Here is a 22,339-nt window from a genome sequence, read left to right as displayed (position 1 = left end):
CTGTGAGGCAAGTTAGGCTGCGTTTATGGAAAAGAATAAATGGTTACCATTTGGTCCAAGACCTTTCATCAGGACTTGAAAGGAACAGGGAAAAAGCCACAATATGAAGGCAGAGGGAGGAGAAGGAGTTACAAGCTAGAAGATGATAGGTGAAACCAGGTGGGTGGGTGAAGAGGAATGAAGTGAGAAGCTGGGAAGTCAGAGTGGAAAAGTTAGAAGGCTGAAAAAGGATATGACAAAAATGATGAGTGGGTCATGGAAGAAAGGAGGAGGGGCCCCAGAGTGAAGTGATAGGCAGGTGAGGAGAAAAGTTATGAGGGGAGCTAGAGTGGAGAATAGAAAATAGGTGTGGGAGTAGGCCATTTGGCCCTTCAAGCTAGCACCACCATTCACTGTGATCATGGCTGATCATCCACAATCAGTAGCCCATTCCTGCCCTCTCCCCATATCCCTTGACTCCACTATTTTTAAGAGCTCTAGCTAACTCTTTCTTGAAAGAATCCAGAGAATTGGCCTCCACTGCCTTCTGAGGCAGAGCATTCCACAGATCCACAACTCTGGGTGAAAAAGTTTTTTTCTCAACTCCGTTCTAAATGGCCTACCCCTTATTCTTAAACTGCTTCCTCTGGTTCTGGACTCCCCCAACATCGGGAACATGTTTCCTGCCTCTAGCGAGTCCAACCCCTTAATAATCTTATATGTTTCAATCAGATCCCCTCTCATCCTTCTAAATCCCAGTGTATACAAGCCCAGTCACTCCAATCTTTCAACATGTGACAGACCAGCCATCCCAGGAATTAACCTCATGAATCACACTGCACTCCCTCAATAGCAAGAATGTCATTCCTCAAATTTGGAGACCAAAACTGCACACAATATTCCAGGTGTGGGCTCACCAGGGCCCTGTACAACTGCAGAAGGACCTCCTCGCTCCTATACTCAACTCCCCTTGTTATGAAGGCCAATATGCCATTAGCTTTCTTCAATGCCTGCTCTACGTGCATGCTTACTTTCAGTGACTGATGAACAAGAACACCTAGATCTCGTTGTACTTCCCCTTTTCCTAAGTTGACACCAGATAGTAATCTGCCTTCCTGTTCTTGCCACCAAAGTGGATGACCTCACATTTATCCACATTAAACTGCATCTGCCCACTCACCCAAACTGTCCAAGTCACCCTGCATTCTCATAACATCCTCCTCACTAAGCCACCCAGCTTTGTGTCATCTGCAAATTTGCTAATGTTACTTTTAATCCCTTCATCTAAATCATTAATGTATAAGTGTAACTGCAGTCCCAGCACCAAGCCTTGCGGTACCCCACTAGTCACTGCCTGCCATTCTGAAAGGCACCCATTAATCCCTATTCTTTGTTTCCTGTCTGTCAACCAATGTCCTATACATGTCAGTACCCTACCTTCATCCGGAATGGACAAAGAGGAAAGACAGCAGGGGAATTATTTCCAGAAGTTAGAGAAATTGATGTTCATGACATCAGGTTGGAGGCTACTCAGATGGAATATGCTCCCCCAAACTAAGAGTGGCCTCATCATGGCAGAAGAGGAGGCCATGGACCAACGTGTTGGAATGGGAATGGGGGCTGGAATTAAAACGGTTGGCCACCAGAAAAAACTCTGCTTATTGCTGACAAAGCAAAGGTGCTTGACAAAGTGGTCCCCCAACTTACATCAAGCCTCACTGAAGTAGAGGAGCCCTCTTTATAATTTTAAACTTCAATGTAAGAACAAAAGAAAAATACCCAACAATGCTGGGCATAAACTATCACAGAGCTCCTTATATTCTCTTCTATTTATTTCTTAAAAGATTGCAAAAAAAAGCTATGTTTCAAGTGATGAATACACTCCACAAAGAGGCAATAGTCTCTAACCTGAAACAAAAAAATCCACTTCACGATTATCCATTTGCCTGAACTCGTGCTACTATGAAGTCAAAATAAGTATATAAAGGTTTAACCTCCAAATAGACCGAAGTTTTTCAGAATGTTTATTAAAAGCTTCAGGTGGTGAGGTTAAGATACACCGCTACAAAAGGAGGGGTAAGGAGCTCCTTCCCTCCCCTAGCCTGCTGTCATCTTTGGGCAAGGTATACCACCTGCTTAGCCCCTCCACCCCTGACCAGGGTCACATGAAGTTATGGGAGCCAGTAGTGGATGGTCGTATGAGCAGCTGGTGAACACCACAAGTCCTGATTATGCAATCACTGAGACCAAAGAGAATTGATAATATCTGGGGTCTCGTGTCATGTAAAAGACACTGCTCAGGAGGCAATGGCAAATCACTTCTGTAGAAAACTTTGCCAAGAACAGTCATGGACATGGAAATACCATAATCACCCACATCATACAATATGGCACATACAAAGACAGGATCAGAACCTTAGCTAAGCTTTAACGGTTAAACTGCCTATCTAAAAGAATTACTGTAAGTACCTCAGCTCTATAACACTCTGGTTTGAATACTTGGAGAACTGTGTTCAGTTCTGGTCCTCATTATAGGAAGGATGTGGACGGTTTAGAGAGTGCAAAGGAGCTTTACTAGAACACCACCAGTATTAGAGAGCATGTCTTATGATGAAAGGTTAAGCAAACAAGGGCTTTTCTCTTTGGGGCAAAATGAGAATGAGAGGCAACTTAATATAGAGGTATGAGATAAGAGGAAGTGATGGAATATATAGGGTTATATAGAAGAGAGGGGTTAGATTGATCTTGGAGAAGGTAAAAAGGTTAGCACAACATTGAGAGCTGAAAAGCCCATTCTGTGTTATACGGTTCTATGCTCTAACACTATACGTTCAGACATTTGGCAGTTGTTAGCAGCCACAGTAATATGGTTACCAATACTCCATCATCATCAGGAAGGAGGTAGTTTCTTATTCAAAGTAATGGAAGGCTAACAAAGCTCATCTCTTCCCATGTTGTATCTGTTTTTAATAATTTCAGCAGGAGCATCAATGAGGTGTTGACTTGTAAAGTGAGTTATTGTCATAATCATTTGAATGCTTAGCAATTCATTTTCCAATATATAGGAGAAATGTACATGGCAATACATGTAATGTTACCAGTACACACAGAAACACACACACACACACTTACTTTCATTTGGTCCTCGAGTTATATTGTTGCTGAATTAGATGTTCTCCAATTGGAAACTCTAAAAATAACCTTTGATGCTGACCCAAATGCAGACCGGTCATTTGCAGACAATACCATAAGAAAATCAAAAGGAACAGAAGTGCACTATAGCACATCAACAAAATATTCAACATGGGCAAGTTTCTTAATTCCTAACTTTCAGTTAGTTTGGACCTACTTATTCATTTAGTTCGCAAATTGGGAAATGAAATTCTATTTAGAGCCTGATTTACTATATGCTAAATCATAAGCAGTGTCATAAGATATTTTTCTTTACTTACTAGCACAATATCACTTAAGTTATATGCATGATCACTGTATAACCATGGGAAAGGAGGTTCTACAAATACAAATAAATCTGCAGATGCTGGAAATCCAAGGCAACACATACAAAATCCTGGAGGAACACAGCAGGTTAGGCACCATCTATGGAGATGAATGAATAAACAGTTGACATTTCCTGCCAAGACCCTTCACAAGGACTAATTAAGTTCTGGAGGTTCTAATTAAGTTTCAAAGATAATCACTAGAGCTAGTTAACATTACACCATCAAAAATGCATTATGTCTGCAAAAAATAAACATAATCAGTTAGTACCTTCCTTACATATATCAAAAATGTATTTTTTTATTTGTCATTTCCGTTTGGCACTAAATCCTACATAGGCACTTCTTATAGCTACCAAGTGGTCTATTCTATTTCCACATTGTTACTTTTGGTTTTGGTCTTCAATAACACTTTAAAATCTAAGTACACGTTTATTACTTCCCAAGGGTTCACCAATTTCTTCCCTACAAATTAGTCCTCATGGACTGCTGAACACTAAACTTAATGCAACATCTACTCCAATATTCTGCTTACAGACCTCCCAAAGGCATTCATATGGTGGAAAATGTGTTTATTTTCAGTCTTACACAGGGTAGGGCAAGAGGACAGCAGGTTGAAATCCTGGATTTGTTCAAATTCGGTCACCAGCTTAATAAAGAATTTATGATGTAGATAAAATACTGCCCTTAATTCATCTAAAACAAGGCATGGCTGTTTTGTGACAAGAGCATTCTCATTCATTTTCCCGGCTGGTAACAGCTCAGGAGACCAATCACTTTTCAAATTAGGAATTTCACATCAGTATCACCCATAAGTTTGAAAGGAGAATGTCACAGTTTAAAAATTTGAAATCACACCATTCATAAATTTGGAAGTATTCAATCATCATAGTAAAAGAAAAAACAATACTAACAGAGGGGCAATTTGTTCACTGGTAGCGATTTTTCATTTATCAAAAAAGAGTATAATGTAATATATGTATTCTGTCCAATGCACACATTTTCATGTGGTCCCCTCAAGGTCAGGTTGCCGACTAAAGATCTGAAGAATGATGGCAAAATTCCCACCTTCTGAACAAATGTATATTTGGTAGATTCAGCAGGTGAGAACCCACTAAACTGAAATTTAATTTATTATTTGTTTTAAGGATAAATAAAGAATCCCTTGACATCTGCTGTATCATGCCAAGATTATAACATTGAAATTCATCCGCTGTTATTTTTCCTACAATTTTTAGACCAATGTTGAAATATATCAAACTGCAGCATCAGTCAGTTACAAGCACTCAATATTAATCTGCACTACATTCACTGCAAAACATTGCAAGTATACTATCAGCCTTGTTATATGAAATTACATTAAAACCTTATTAGATGTCTATATCTGTAAAACAGCATCAATTTGCACTTATATAGGCAGCAAGAAGCAAAACTGTCAGAATAGGGAAAGACAGAAACAGGTAGTTTTTGGTTGCTGAGAAGATGAATGAATGGAACAAAGAAAATATCAGATAGGTTGAGACTAAGGCTACGTCCACACTACACCGGATAAATCCGTAACCGAAGCTTTTTCTCTTCATTTTTACCCTTTGTCCACACTAAAATCGAGTTTTCATCCCCGAAACCGGAGCTTTTCAGAAACGCTCTCCAAAGTGGGCATTTTTGAAAACGCCGGATTGGCTGTATCAGTGTGGACGGGGTAACCGGAGAAATCTGAAAACATTGTCAGTTGGCAGCGCACTATTTCATTGTTTTCTTGAAAGCAACCTCACAATTTCAGAACAGACAACAACAAAACCTACGCCAGAAGAGTTAGAAACGTACTCACCAAATACTTTGACCCATAACTTACTGAATAAATAAGCATACTCACTTTGCCCTGTTTTCTGTCCTTGCTCGTAATGAAGGTGGTTTTACCTATTTATGCAAGTACTTCTCTGACAATAGATTTGTAACAGCCTAATGTAACATTGTATGGAAATACAAGATAACACTGATGCAGACATGTTTTATACATTTAACAAGGTGCTTTATTAATGCAACAGAGTTTAGTCAGTTTTTCAATGTTCATCATCAGCCAGGTCAATTTGTCTGTGAACTTCCTGTTGATTGCCTCTGTACACTCCAGTATTTGTTTTTTTTTTACTTTTAAGTTCTCCTGCACAAAAGTCAACAGCTGTCCGTCATTTTAAGATTTTCTAGTCTGTAACTACACAAACGCACACTTTTACGGTGAGATTCGACACCAAACACGTCGCTTGTTTTTGGTAGATGTGTCCTGCGCATGCGCAGGAGGAAGAGATTCGCCGAAATCTCAGTTTCAATGTGGATAGAGATATTTTTTAAAACGCATAGTGTGGACACCTATCATTTTTATGCAAAACCGGCGTTTTCAAAATTATCCGGTCTAGTGTGGACATGGCCTAGGAGTCGCTGTAGGGAAGAAATTGTAGAGGTTACCTGTCAGTTGGTAATGGGGCAAATTAGCAAGAGGTAAATTGAACAAAAGCTGTGAAATGAGGGCAGTTAGAGAGCAAAGTGCAAACAAGGGAACATAAACACAAGAGATCCCGCAGATGCTGGAAATCCAGAGCAACACATACAAAATGCTGGAGGGACTCAACAGTTAAGACAGCATCTACAGAAATGTATAAACAGTTGATGTTTCAGGCCGAGACCCTTCATTTGAACTGGAAAGCAAAAGGAAAGACTTCCTTTCGCTTTCCTTTTCAGTCCTGATGAAGGATTCTCAGCCTGAGATGTTGACTGTTTATTCATTAACAAGGGAACATAAAAGATGTGAAATGCAGAACTCTAGAATAGTCCCAAGAATTGAAAGAGAAAACCTGAGTCAGTATCACAGATGGATGTCTGTCAGCAGTAATGGCCAGATAGCAAAGTTACCTGGAACTGGAGCTTCTACAGACTTTCTCATGTTTGTGAAATTGCAGCATTTGTATTGATTCTAAAAGTTTGCAACATGCACTGCCAGGAGTGTTGGTAGATGTGTTTTAGAGGCTCCTAGACAGACGTGAATATACAGTGAATGGAGGGATATGGACCACATGCTGGCAGAATGGATTTGTTGTTATTAACTTGGCTCATTTGGCAAAATGTAATAGGCCAAGGAACCTGGTCCTATGCTGTACTGTTCTATGTCTATATCCCTCACTGCTTCACTGCAACATTATCAAATAAAAGGTGAGATGTTACAGTGGATTTCTGATCTGAACATCATAGAGTGAAACAGGATACAATGTATGCAAATAGAACAATTTCATTGTTAGGAGATAGAATGGAGACTGTGGTGGATGGCTTCAGATTTTTCAAAATTCAGCTGGAGAAAATTTTCTGTTTATTTCTTGACATGAAATGTATTGATAAGACAAAACTAATTTACCTGGTCCTGAATCCAGCAACTGATAATCAAAATTCATTAATCTGTACTTGGATTTGTCTCACAGACCCTTTTAGTAAGAATAGTTTTGGCAAATAACTTATTCATAAGTATGCTGAGTTAGTCTTATGCTATCCATAAAGCACAGAAAGACTGACCTCCGATTTAAGAAAAACTATAAAAATAGAGACAAAGTAGTTATTGAAGCACCAAGCTTACAAAACATCCTGAGTGCAACCTGCCAATGCAATTATTTGAAACGCACTTTATCTTGATCACCTCTAGTCACAATAGCCAGTTGAATCCAATGGCTTTGCTTAATTAGCTGTGCCTCAGTGTCAACACGCACTTCTAAATCAGAAAGTTCTGAATCACCACTGTACTCTTTCTAATAGCACCACATCCTTCCTGTAGTATGGCATAAGAATGATATACAGTCGGCCCTCCTTATCTGCTGGTTCTGCATGCGCGGATTCAACCAACCACGAATTGGGAAAAGCCAGAGGTCCTCTCTCCAGCATTCATTGTTTGAGCTTTGTTCGCCTCTCATCTCGTTCGGTCGCTACTTTGTTTCTGTGAAAAAAATTGCTCCTAAAAAGCAATTAAGTGTTCTAAGCAATTCCTCAAAGGCTAAGAGGGAGCGTAAAGCGCTATCCCTTGCCAAGAGAGTAGAAATCTTAGATCTTTTGAAAAGTGGCATGTCACTTCCCGAAGTGGTCCTCAGCCCTCAACCTCCACAGATCCTGACTTTAGTATTATTAAGCCTCCTCCAAAGCGTCCTTATTCCCTAAACAAGACAGTGTAACAACTACTTACATAGCATTTCCATTGTATTAGGTATTATAAGTACTGTAATCTAGAGATGATTAAAAGTATTACTCGTTGTTTGCTACTTGTGTTGTGAGCGAGAGGAAGGAGGAAGGAGTTTAAAGCTCGTAAGGGATGGCTGGCTAGCTATGTAAAGCACGACAGTCTCAAGAGCTTAAAGATCACGGGAGGGTCAGGATCACCTGATGCCAAGGCAGCATCAGCGTTCCCAGAAGAGCTACGATGGTTCTGTCTGTACTGAACATGTACAGACTTTTTTTCTTGTCATTATTTCCTAAATAATACAGCATAGCAACTATTTACATAGCATTTACATTGTAATATGTATTATAAGTAATCTAGAGATGAATTAAAGTATACAGGAGGATGTGCGTAGGTTATATGCAAATACTACACCATTTTTTATAAGGGACTTGAGCATCCATGTTTTTTGGTATCCGCGGGGGACCCTGGAACAAATCCCCCGCGGATAAGGAGAGCCGACTGTACTAGCAGATGTGTTTAAAGACATTTTCAATCTCTCATTGCTACAGTTGAAAGTCCCCTCCCCTGCTTCAAAAGGGCAACAATCATACCAGTGCCCAAGAAGAACAGGGTGAGCTGGCCTAACAACTCTCATGCAATAGCACTCACATCTACAGTGAAGAAATGCTTTGAGAGGATAGTTACGACTAGAATCAACTCCTGCCACAGCAAGGACCCAGTCCCACTGCAATTTGCCTATCACCACAATAGTTCTACAGTGTATGCAATCTCAATGCGGTCTTGAATTGCCTGGACAATACTAATACTTATGTCAGGCTGCAGCTCAGCATTTAACACAATCATTCCTACTAGTCTGATCAAAAAGCTCTAAAACTTGGGCCTCCGTACCTCCCTCTGCAACTGGATCCTTAAACTTCCTCACTGAAAGACCACAGTCTGTGTAGATCAGAAATAACATCTCCTCCTCCCTGATAATCAACACTGGTGCACCTCAAGGATGTGTTCTTAGACCACTGCTCTACTCTCTCTACCCATGACTATGCGGCTAGGCACAACTGAAATGCCATCTATAAATTTGCCGACAGTGCAACTATTCTTGGCAGAATTTCAGATGGTAGCATGAAGGCATGCAGGAGTGAGATGTGTCAGCTATTTGAGTAGTGTTACAAAAACAATGCACTCAGTGTTAATAAGACCAAAGAATTGATTGTGGACCTTAAGAAAGAGAAGTCAAGGGAATAATGCAAGTCCTCTTCGAGGTATCAGAAATGGAAAGAGTGAGCAGTTTCAAGTTCTTAGGTGTCAACATCTGAGGATCTGTCCTGGGTCCAACATATCGATGCAGTTATAAAGAAGGCACAACTGCATTTCATTTGTTTGAGGAGATTTGGTATGTCACCAAGGACACTCGCAAATTTCTATAGATGCATCATGGAGAGTATTCTAACTGGCTGCATCACCATCCAATATGGGTTGGTGGGGAAGGTGGGAGGGATTCACTGCACAAAATCGAAGTAAGCTGCAGAACGTTGTAAACATAGTCAGCTCCATCATGGACACTAGCCTCCCAAGGATATCTTTAATGAGCAATGTCTCAAAAAAGGCAACATCTATCAATAAGGACCCTCATCACCCAGAATATGTCCTCATTGCTACCATCAGAAAAAAGGTACAGGAGCATGAAGACTCACACTCAACGATTCAGGAACAGCTTCTTTTTCTCTGCCATCAGAGTTCTGAATGGACATTGAACCCATGAACACCACCTCACTACTTTTATTTCACTTTTTGCACTATTTATTCAACCTTATATACTTATGAAATTTTGTTTTATTATAATAATGTTATAACAGTATTATATATAATACTGTTGCCAGATAACAACACATTTCACAACATATGCCAGTGATATTAAACCTGATTCTGATTCAATACTCCAAGTACAGTCTGACCAATGCTTTGTACAACTGTACTTGACATCTCAACTCCCAATTCAAGACAATAGGGTCTTTTAAGAGACTCTCAGATAGGTACATGGAGCTTTAAAAAATGGGTCTATGCAGTAGCGAAACTCTAGTCAGATTCTAGAGTAGGATATGTGGTCGGCACAATATTGTGGGCCAAAGGGCCTGTAATGTGCTGTAGATGTTAATGTTCTATGTTCTTATACTCAGTCCCTCGACTTGGGCACAGAAACATGCCACATTTTTTCTTCAATAGGCTATTTACCCCATCACCATTTTCAAGGCACAAAGAACTTGCACCCTACCAGTCAGAAAAATACTGCTCAACCACCATCCGCTCCACCCTGACACCAAACTAATTTTGGACCTTGTTTGCCAACACTTGGATCCTGTATGGCTTAATATTATTTTTGAAAGTAAAAGATTAAGCCCACCGGAATTACACAAGATGCTACAAGAACTCAGCAGGCCAGGCAGCATCTACGAAAAAGATAAACAGTCAATGTAAACAAATCAACAGTTTACTCTTTTCCATAGATGCTGCCTGGCCTGCTGATTTCTTCAGTATTTTGTGTGTTGCTTGGATTTCCAGCATCTGCAGATTTTCGCTTTTTTGCGAAGCCCAATAGAAATCATGTTTGTTTTCACTGTAGTATAGCAACTAACAAAGAGATTTTTGCAAGACTAAGGGAGTGTTAGGGCAGCAAGAACAAACATCTCCATCATAAGCAAATTACGACTGCACATAAATTAATAGAGATATGATTTAAGAGAAATAGGCAATTCTGACCTTTGAAAATCCTCCACCATTTAATAAGATCATGGCTGATTTAATTCCATTTTCGTACCTAAATTTGGCAACTTTTTACATAATTTTTTAAAGTAAGAATCTCTCTAGCTCTATCTTAAAAATAGTGAAAATCAAGTTCCAAAAATTTAAAATCCTATGAAATTAAATATTGTGGTTCAGCAGTGACTTAAATTGGTTATGCATTATTTTTAACTGATGACACATAATTGTAAATTCTCCAATAGGGTGGCACATCCTCTCCATACCTACCCCATGAAAGTACTTACTCTTCTATATTCCAGCAAATATAACCTAGATTATGCAACATCTCTTCATGTAACCACACTTTGATTCCAGATGCTAATCCAGTAATCCTTGTCTAAACTGCTTAAAATGCATTACCAACCTTCCTTAAGTAAAGGGGCCACCGCAGTACATAAACGTAGTTGTGCGAATTCCTTGTATAACTGAAGCATAACTTCCACTATCAATAATTTATACGAATCTGGAGGTATTCTTAATTAGTTACTACATTTGCATGCAAACCTCTTTTCAAAACATGCACTAGAGTCCAAGTTCCAATGCAATCCCTTAACTTTAAGATAATGTCCTCTGTTTTTAGAATCATAGAAGCACAGAAACAGGCCCTTCAGCCCGGCTACTCCATGTTGAACCATTAATCTGCCTAGTCACAACGACCTACCTGAACCAGCTCCACAGCCCTCCATACCCCTCTCATCCAAATTTCTCTTAAGTGTTAAAATAAAATCCCACATCAATCACTTGTGCTGGCAGCTCATTCCACACTCTCACCACTCTCTGAATGAACATGTTCCCCCTCAGGTTATCCTTCAAAATTTCAATTTGCACCCTTAACCCATGACCTTTATTTGTAGACTCACCCAACCTGAGTGTGAGAGGCCTGCTTGCATTTACCCTATCTATACCCCTCATAATTTTGTATACATCTATCAAGTCTCTCCTCAAACTACTACTTTCTAGGGGATAAATTCCTAATTTACTTAACTTCTCCTTATAACTCAGGTCCAAGTCCCAGCAACATCTCTACACTCTTTCAATCTTATTTACATCGTTCCTATAAGCAGAAGACCAAAAACTGCATAGAATACTCCAAATTAAGTCTCACCAACATCTTATAGAACTTTAACATAACATCCCAACTCCTATACTCAATACATTGATTTATGAAGGCCAATGTACCCTATCTTTATGACCCTATCTACCTGTGACTCCACTTTCAAGGAATTATAAATCTGTATTCCCAGATCCCTCTGTTCTACCACACTTCTCAGAGCCCTATCCTGGTCGGTCCTCCCAAAGTGCAACACCTCACACCCGTCTGCATTAAATTCCATCTGGTCCAGGTTCCAACCCAATCTTGGTGACATCTTCAAATTTACTGAAATTTGCTGATCCAGTTTACCATATTGTTGGTACTATGACAAACAACAGACATAGCACCAATCCCTATGGCACACTAGTCACAGGCCTTCAGTCAGAATGGCAATCATCTACAATCTCTGATTTCTCCCATGAAGCCAATGTCTAACCCAATTTACTACCGCATATTAAATGCCATGTAGCTTAATCTTCTTAACTAACCTCCCATGTTGGACCTTATCAAAATCCTTGCTAAAGTCCATGTAAACATCCACTGCCTTGCCTTCATCAACCTTCTTGGTAATTTCTTTGATAAACTCTATAAGATTGGTTTGACATGTCCAAAGCCATGCTGAGTATCCCTTTAAGATCCCTTTAAAAATCCATTTAAGATTTCCCCCATTTCTTTCAGCTCCACTCATAGATTACTATCCTGATCTTCCAGAGGACCAATCTTGTCCTTTGCTATCCTTTTGCTCTTAATATATAACCACATAACCATATAACAATATAACAAGTCCATGCCGAATGCTTACTCTCACCTAGTCCCACCGACCCACACTCAGCCCATAACCCTCCATTCCTTTCCTGTCCATATACCTATCCAATTTTACTTTAAATGACAACACCGAACCTGCCTCTACCACTTCTACTGGAAGCTCGTTCCACACAGCTACCACTCTGAGTAAAGAAATTCCCCCCTCGTGTTACCCCTAAACTTTTGCCCCCTAACTCTCAACTCATGTCCTCTTGTTTGAATCCTCCCTACTCTCAATGGAAAAAGCCTATCCACGTCAACTTTATCTATCCCCCTCATAATTTTAAAAACCTCTATCGTCCCCCCTCAACCTTCTACGCTCTAAAGAATAAAGACCTAACTTGTTCAATCTTTCCCTGTAACTTAGGTGCTGAGACCCAGGTAACATTCTAGTAAATTTTCTCTGTACTCTCTCTATTTTGTTGACATTTCTCCTATAATTCAGTAACCAGAACTGTACACAATACTCCAAATTCGGCCTTACCAATGCCTTGTACAATTTTAACATAACATCCCAACTCCTGTACTCAATGCTCTGATTTATAAAGGCCAACATACCAAAAGCTTTCTTCACCACCCTATCCACATGAGATTCCACCTCCAGGGAACTATGCACCATTATTCCTAGATCACTCTGTTCTACTACATTCTTCAATGTCCTACCATTTACCATGTATGTCCTATTTTACCAAAATGTAGCACCTCACACTTATCAGCATTAAACTCCATCTGCCATCGTTCAGCCCACTCTTCTAACTGGCCTAAATCTCTCTGCAAACTTTGAAAACTTACTTCATTATCCACAACGCCACCTACCTTAGTATCATCTGCATACTTACTAATCCAATTTACCACCCCATCATCCAGATCATTAATGTATATGACAAACAACATTGGACCCAGTACAGATCCCTGAGGCACACCACTAGTCACTGGCCTCCAACCTGACAGTTATCCACCACTACTCACTGACATCTCCCTTCCAGCCACTGTTGAATCCATTTTACTACTTCAATACTAATATCTGTATAATATCTGTATATCTGTATAAGCCCTTAGTATATTTCTTCATCTTGTCTGCAACCTCATGTCTTATTTTAGCCTTCCTGATTTCCTTCTTACGTACTCTCTTGCATTTCTTATATTCCTCAGGTACCTCATCTGTTCCCATCTGCCTAGACCCGCTATGTGCCTTTTTTTTTTACCCAGGGCCTCAATATCTCTTGAAAACTAAAGTTCCCTGAACCCATTATCTACCCTTACCTTTTATTCTGACAGCAACGTGCAAACTCTGTACTCTCAAAGGTCTCTAACCTACCAGGAAACAACCTGCCCCAATCCACACATATCAGATCCTTTCTGAGACCATCAAAATTACCCTTTCTCCAATTAAAAATCTCAACCCGAAGACTAGACCCATCTTTTTCCTTAATCACCTTGAAACTAAAAGCATTATGATCACAAGATGCAAAATGTTCCCTACATAAACTCTGTCACCTGCCCTGTCTCATTCCCTAATAGGAGATCTAGTGTAGCACTCCGTCTAGTTGGAGTTTTTATGTCCTGATTAAGGGAACATTCCTGAACACATATGACAAACTCTTTCCCATCCAGCCCTTTTATAGTAGGGAAGTCTCAGTCAATATGTGGGAAGTTAAAATCACCTGCTATCGCAACCATCTTCTGGTAAGATGGTGGTGCATTCCGTCTTACCAGCTTCTACAGGGTCAACAAAAGGTGCTATTGTTGTATTTTTAATGATCGCAAGACCCTGCTGAATATTAAGAACTTTAAGCACTGCAAGTCTATCCATCAGTGAGTTGCCCACTGGTGGAGAAAATGAAGGAGCTGCACATGGTGCTGCTGCCTGGGTCAAAGGAGGCTTACAGACTAATGGTGATTGACTATCTTGGTCGCCTTTCTTTTGACTGAAAGACACTTTTGAACATTGTTAATGCGGAATGCCACAAGTTCAATTTACTAATTTATTGGTGGAGAGCAGGAGCGGATGACAGGGAAAATGCGTAGCCTCAGTCACAGTGAGGAATAGGCCTAAAGCCACAGTGTCACCTGTCTACAACTACAGGAGAGGGCGTCATAGCCGGCACCCTCCAACGGGGCAGAGTGGCATGGCGACCAGGCTGGAGTTGGTGCTGCCCCCCGAGAGTTCGCTCGGCAGAAGACAAGCTGTATAGTGGTCGACTGCAGATTTCAGTGGTATTCAGTTGGATTCAGGGACTCCAATGGTGGCATTACCTGTTTACAGCCGCTGTGAGAGAGACATCAAACCCAGTGTGCTCCACCGGGAGGAAGGTGGCATCAATTCTGATTGGTGCTGCCCCCCCACCACCTGCCAATGTTCACAGGGCAGAATAATGGACTCAGGGTCTGGACGATATATACATATATATAGCATGGTTGTATTTTACTCATATCCCGTATGTGCTTGCTGCTTTGAATGTGCAAGGACTAAGCCTCAAGCTGTGGTGCTGCCTGTTTGCAGCTACCAGGCAGAGGCATTGGGGAAGGTGTGGCACTCAACTTCATTTCAACCAAAGATCTGATTGTGGACTTCAGAAAGGTTAGGACGAGTGAACACAAATCAATCCTCACAAAGGGATCAGAAGTGAAGAAGGTGAGCAATTTCAAGTTCCTGGCTGAGAACCTAACCTAGTCTCAACATATCAATGCAGCTATATAGGCAGCAAGATAGTAGCCATATTTCATTTGGAGCTTGAGGAGATTTGGTTTGTCAACTAAAACCCTCAAAAACTTCTACAGAAGTACTGTGGAGAGTAATTACCTATAGAAACTCCAGATATGTTTTTGTATTTCTACCTAGCTTTTATTCACACATTATTTTTCCCTCTTTATTAATTTTTTCTACTCCATTTAATCTTCTGACTTTCCAACAGTCTTTGCACAATTATGTGCCTTTTCCTCCAGTCTGATTCATCTTTAATTTTTTACTCTTTAGCCTAAACGCACCACTGTGCAACTGGGTGTTGGACTTCCTAACCAACAGACCTCAGGTAGTCAGGATGTAGAACTGCTCCTCCCTCCCCATCATCCTCAAAATGGGTGTCCCCCTTCCAGGCCTGTGTGCTGAGCCCATTGCTGTGTACTCTGCTCGCACACAACTACATGGCTAATCACGTTATCAAGTTCACTGATGTTATGACAGTGGTGGAAGCACTGGTGGCAGAAAGCAGGTGGAAGTGTTTAAAGGCTGGTGCCAAACAAATAACCTCTTCCTCAATGTCAACATGAGGTAGGTAACAACTTTAGACAAACATACACCACTCACAACAACACCCTTTACATCGGCAGCACATCAGTGTAATCTGCGAGGAGTTTCAAACTCCTGGGAGTGCAAATCGCACAATCTCTCATGGTCCCAGAACACATTCTATACAATTAGGAAAGCTCACCAGTACCTCTACTTTCTGAGGAGGCTGAACAGAGCTGGACATCTGAATTCACATCATTCTGACAAGATGCATTACTGCATGGTATGGAAACTGCACTGTGGCAGACAAAAAGGCTCTACAACAGGTACTCAAAACTGCCCAACACATCACTGGCACCAGCCTCCTCATCATCAAGCACATATATACAGAAAGGTGCCAGTAAAGGGCCTGTAACATCATGAAGCATCCTACCCATCCTTCTCATGGATTGTGTGTCCCTCTCCCATCACAGAGAAGGCTACGTAGCATCCACACAAGAACCACCAGACTCAAAAACAGTTACTTACCCCAAACAGTAAGACTGTTCAAACCCTCCATCCACAATTTCAACCCACCATACACCAACCACCACTACTTTATCATTTCCTGTCAGGATCACCTTTCGTACTGACACTGCCTAGTGTCACTTTATGGACATACGATCAATGTATACAAGCTATATTACATATTTATATTTATTGTGCTTTTATTAATTACTATCATTATTATTGTATTATTTTTCTTATTGTATTTTTATTTGTGCGCTACATCAGATCCAAAGTAACAATTATTTCATTCTCCTTTATACTTGTATTCTGAAAATGACAAACTATCTTGAATCAACCTGTCTTTGAATAATTATGTGCCTACTCCTTAAGTCTGATAGCATCTTTAATTCTTTTCAGTTAACTGCACAGAGCTTAGGCCCTGCTCTTGGAACTGGTCATTTACGTTTCTGTTTAATTTGCCTCCAGAAACAGAATAACTTAAATTCCTACACAACCCAAACTTCTATTATACTCACAGAGCTTTACTACCACATGAAACAAGCTGCATCACCATCTAGTGGACTAAAATGGGCACAAAATTTTTGTTAATTTCCAATGTAAATTGATTGCTGAAAATACATTTTCAAGTCCCTAACACTTACTATTTTAAAAATATAATTTGCAGAGAATTACACAAACACATGATGTTGGCCACTCAACCAAGCCAATTCCTGGTAAAATTTCTTGAACCTTCTATCATTCCTCATTTAATTCTTTCACACTACCCTCTATTTCCATGTTCCTTTATTTGTTTGTTGAGATTCCTCTTAAATACATCTTTACTATTTGTTTCAACTACTCCACAACAGGAGGTTGTATTTTTGCATCACTCACCAAGTAAGAAATTTATTCTCAATGACCTTTTTTCCTAAGTGACAATATTAATAATTTATGATTTTGTTCTTTCCCACTTATAGAATCCCTGCATTTCGATCAGCAATGCTTCAGAATTTAAACCAGCGTTTTACTTCTCAAAGATTTTTTAAAAACCTAGCTTATTTAAATTCTACCATCTTAATGGTATAATGCCTAAGATTTTTTTGTTGCGTATTCTCTAGTACCTTATGGCCTCTTTATTATAGAATTGCCAGTACCAGCAAGGTAGAGAGATAGATAGAATTCCTCTTCGTGCCTTGTGGGGCATCGGGAGGTAACCTGGCCATTCCTTTAGCATTTGTCTGTTTTTTTTACAAGATTCATTTTACAATGCTAAACCAAGCACAGATGGAAAGTATGCAAGGAACCAGACGGATTTGAACACTGGACCACTTATCTCGAAGTCCACTGCAGATACCACTTTACCACTGGGTGGCATTATCAAGGGTGCTACAACTAAATGCTTATTTATTTTATCAATTCTATCCCTCTAGAAATAAATGCTAACAGCTTCCTAGCTTTTGATTTGATACTTCATGGGGTTATTTGGACTTCCAGAATGGGTCAAAAGCTGTCCTCATCACATGTAAAATTATTAAGTATAGATGGTATGATTTTCATTGAGTTTCATTCTGGACAGAATTCAGCAAATTTTAGAGGGGGCCAAAGGGATTTAACAAATTGAATCTAAGTCTTGATAAATGTCACCAGTTATGAGAGAGACTAGAGAAGTTGGATCTCCTTCAAACATTAAAGACCAGGAGACATAATAGAGGAGGTCGACATCTTGTGTACTTGTGGTAAGAGTAAAAGGAGGGATGGCTTCTTGTGACAGAGGGGTCATTAACCAAGAAAGACAGATTTAAAAGGATCAGTTAAAAGACCCGTGGCAAAACGCTGACATATTTTATTGTTAATGCTACAAGTCGTAATTGGAACATGATGCCAGTGATAGTAGAAGATTCACTAGTAAAAGGATGGATTTAAAATGCTATTATGGTAAGAGTAGGGAAATAGCCCTAATGGAATAGATCTGCCAGTGAGGAGGCAAAAAAAATTGATGATCTGAAGACCCTCTTTCTGTGCTGTACATTTTTATGATTCTACTTTTATGATCCTATTTTTTAAACTGCACTCAGATGCTTAAATTCTGAAACTTGGGTGCAAGGTCGTGGCAGAAATTGGAATTTGTAAATCTCCAACCATTGTGTGCTAAATGAGAATGTCAAACAGAACTGATATTACAAAAACAGTTTCATTTACAGTACATCTTTTTAATGTATGGCCATCGCAGTTTCTTGCAATTCAGCCAGACTTACAAACCCATACATGCATTGGCATAATGTCAAAATTCTATACCAGAAGCAAGTAAGCATAGATGAAGTTAAAACGTTAGGAAAAAAAAAGTATCCTTCTAAACACCCTCGAAAAAGATGCTTAATACCCCTATAGATTATTCTAAGATAAATTGTCCAATCCAGATAATCACCTTCCTCCACAGATATCCAGATATTCCAGCACTTATCTGCTATTCCTTCTGTTGATTTTGTAAATCATTGTCAATCAGTCACGATGGGCCATCCTGGGGTTAGAGGACTATATACGTGTTGGTGGGAAGGATGAATGAGACTTGTTTTGCAGTCGTTGTTTTGCCATTTGGTATATTCTGTTTTAGTTTGTTGTGTTTTGTGTAGTTCAGTTGAGCATGGTAGAGACTATATTGGAGCCGAAATATGTATGATACTTGCAGGCTGCCCTCAGCATACCCTTCAGTGTGTTAGTAGCTAACACAAACAATACCTTTCACTGTATGTTTCAAATGTACATGATAAATAAATCTGAATAATCTTGATAAAGGGCAGAGCAGACTCAAAGGGCCATAAAGTTTAATGCAGTTCCTTTTTTTTGTACTTAGGTTCTCACCCTTAACCATCATAACAATCAGTGTTAACCCCCCCCCCCCCACCACCATTAGATATCTTTTAACAATTGGGGGGAGAAAAATAGTAGCATCTTCTCAGGAGACAATTTCTGAGAACTGTGCAAAGTACCAGCAAAGTCAAAACTATTGATCACAACAAATAACAACCACAAAACATAAGATAATGCAAACATTATGTATATCAATGACAATGCTTTCCATGCAATTGGTTAGGTAATTAAGTCTCCCTCCTCCCTAAACTCAAAAGAACAAATTTCATTACAAAAAACATCTATTGCAGCCACATAACCACAACAATAGGCTCTGTGCTGGTGCTGAAAAGTCAGTGTAATGTGCTAGCTTAACCTAAACAAGAAGACCCAGACAGAACTGAGCTAAGATCAATTGCAACCAAAGCAGACTTACAATATCCTCACAGAAATAGATGCCCAAGTGGATTATGTGATTCAACTGTTGCAGAATTATCTAGATACTCTGGACATGAATACAACTGAATTTCTCATGTATACCTTCAATATCTAAATTATAACTCTATATATTCATAGTTACAAGATAAAGACATAATTGGCACATTGGAACTAGCACTAGTGAAATTCACATATTATAGCACCTGATTTCAACAGCTTCCTGGTGCCATCATTCCTATTGTGATGTTCTGTCTGCACTGTTTGAATGAGGTTTCTTTCAATCACTTTCTTCTATTAACAAGAGATTATTTTTTCCTCTCCTAGCTTCTCAAAAAATGATTCTGAACTATTCATCTCAACAGTCCATGTGGAAGCAAATTCCAAATCCACTATACATGAATATAGATTTTTAAATTCTCAGTAAGACTCTCAGCCGCAGCAACTAAGGTTGTGTGGCTCAGCTATTCTTGCCAATACAGTTCATATCCCAAAACTGAATTAGCATAGAGGTTAACACAACCCTTTACAGCTCCAGCAATGGATTCATTTCCACCACTACCAGTTCTCCCTTTGACCATGTGGGCTTCCTCACCCGCAGTCCAAACAAGTACCAGTTGGTAGGTTAATTGGCCATTGTAAATTGTCCTGTGATTAGACCAATTAAATTGGGGGACGCTGGGCATTGTGGCTTCAAGGGCCATAAGGGCCTATTCCGCACTTAACTCAATAAATTAAATGAATAAGTGTGTCTTACCTACCAGATGTTTCAGGGTCATAGTCAATGAGTTCTACAGGACAGAAATAGTCCTGTAGAATCCTCCATGCCAACCAAGGTGCCTAACTAAACTAGTCCTATTTGCCTGCATTTAGCCTATATCCCTCTGAAACTCTTCTATCCATATGCCTGTCCAACTACCCTATAATTGAATTGAATTGACTTTTATTTCTTACATCCTTCACATACATGAGGAGTAAAAATCTTTATGTCTCTGTCTAAATGTGCAATGTGCAATTTATAGTAATTTGTAATAAATAGTATGTTAATAGGAGTTAATCCTGTAGTCCACAACCAGCTCCTTTGTTTTTGTGACATTGAGGGAGAGGTTGTTTTCTTGACACCAGTGTCAGGGTGATGACTTCTTTTCTGTAGGCTGCCTCATTATTATTTGAGATAAGGCCAGGCATTATACTAGTCTGTACCATTTCCTCTGGCAGCATGTTCTACATAAATACCAACTGTGTGTGAAAAACACCTTTAAAATTTTGCCCTCTCACTTTAAATCTATGCTATGTAGTTTTGCCTCCTCTAGCCAAAACAAAAAGCTTTGATTATTTACGTTAATACACGCACTTCATGATTTTATAAATTGTTATCAGGTCACCCCCTCAACTTCCTACACTCAAGGGGAAAAAAGTCCTCGTCTCTCCAGCCTCTCCTTCCCAAACCTTCCACACCTGGCAACGTTCTCTTAATTTTTTTGTTTGCACCCTTTCCAGTTTAATAGCATTCTTCCTACAGCAGGGTGACCAGGAGTGTAATATTGAAATTCAATCTTCAGATGTTAAGGGTCAGGTACTGCAATGTACTTACTATAACATCTAATTTCTGATGTATTACCTGTACTTTCAGTTACCCATTTCTCCAAGTCTCTTCTCAAAACTCTCCCTTTGAATGTAATCAAGAAGTAGGTAACATTTTCCTGAGAATATTTAAAAATCTTATCCAGTTACATGTATTCTCCATTATTCTCAAGTTATTAAAATTCAAATTACAGATAGCAGAAGAGTATCAATCGTCTACTGCCAGTACGTAGGCACTTCCACACCAGTGATTGTCTTGTGAAGGAAACCCCGTGTGTATTTTCATGCATCCTAAGAGACATCTCACCATTCACATCTGCTTTGACCATGAGGCAGATGGACTAAATCATGAACAAAGTAGCTAAATGTCAAATACGAAAGTAGAGAGAGAACTATAGAATTTAGAAACTTGTCAGATGAAGGCATGGCCATCTAATATTGAAGGATAATGAAAAGACCAGATCTAAAGAGCTACATATTATCAGAGTTACAGTAATGGAAGAACTTTCTTATATAAACACAAGAGATTCTGCAGATACTGAAAATCTTAAGCAACACACACAAGGTGCTAGAGGAAGTTAGCAGATCAGGCAGCACCTATAGACGGAAATGAACAGTGAACATTTTGAGCAGAGACCCTTCATCAGGACAGGAAAGGAATAAGCAGCTGGAGGGGGAGGGGAAAGAGTACAAGCTGGCAGGTGATAGGTACGAGGGGTAAAGGTCTGAAGAAGGAATCTACCAGGAGAGAACAAGGGACAATGAAAGAAAGGGGAGGAGAGGCACCAGAGAGAAGTGATGGACAGGTAAAGAGAAGAGGTAAGAGATGAACCAGAATGGGTGATGGAAAAAGGGGGGGGGGGGGGAGAACGAACCAGAAATTAGAGAAATCAATGTTAATGCCATAAGGTTGGATGCTACCCTGACAAAATATGAGGTGTGTTTTGCCTCCAACCTGGGTGTAGTCTTTTTGTGGCCATAAAACTGGCTTTAGAACAACATGTCAGAATGGCAATGGAAGTTGAACAGAAATGGGTAGCCACTGGGAGATCTTGCCTTTTGTGATGGATGGAACAACTGTGCTCAACAAAATGGTTGCCCAATCTACATCAGGTCACAACAGTGTTGAGGCCACACTGGGAGACCTTTCTTGTCCATTATTTTGAGATCAAGGAAAAGTCAAGCTTTAATGACCCCAGCTTGAGATCCTGGTGATGACAATGTCACTAAATATCATGAGTAAGTGATCAGACTATTATTGGAGACGGACTTTGTGCCAAGATGTTACTTGCTACTTATCAACCCATGTCTGAAAGTCATTAAGATCTTGTTGGAAGCAGTCATAGGCTTTTGCTGAGGCATTCAGTATAGATTTT

General features: G+C 39.7%; 1 protein-coding gene across 1 annotated transcript in view; it reads right to left on the bottom strand.

The window, feature by feature from the left end:
- LOC132397397 (coiled-coil domain-containing protein 73-like) overlaps positions 1–10,873 on the bottom strand; it is a 139,663-nt gene extending 128,790 nt beyond the window's left edge. The window contains exon 1 of the mRNA XM_059976118.1: positions 10,847–10,873. The gene's annotated coding sequence lies outside the window, so the exon portion shown is untranslated. The remainder of the gene's footprint in view (positions 1–10,846) is intronic.
- Positions 10,874–22,339: the final 11,466 nt, after the last annotated feature.

Source organism: Hypanus sabinus, chromosome 7, assembly GCF_030144855.1.
Source record: "Hypanus sabinus isolate sHypSab1 chromosome 7, sHypSab1.hap1, whole genome shotgun sequence".
NCBI classification, from domain to species: Eukaryota; Metazoa; Chordata; class Chondrichthyes; order Myliobatiformes; family Dasyatidae; genus Hypanus; species Hypanus sabinus.
This window is presented reverse-complemented; position numbering and strand designations above follow the sequence as displayed.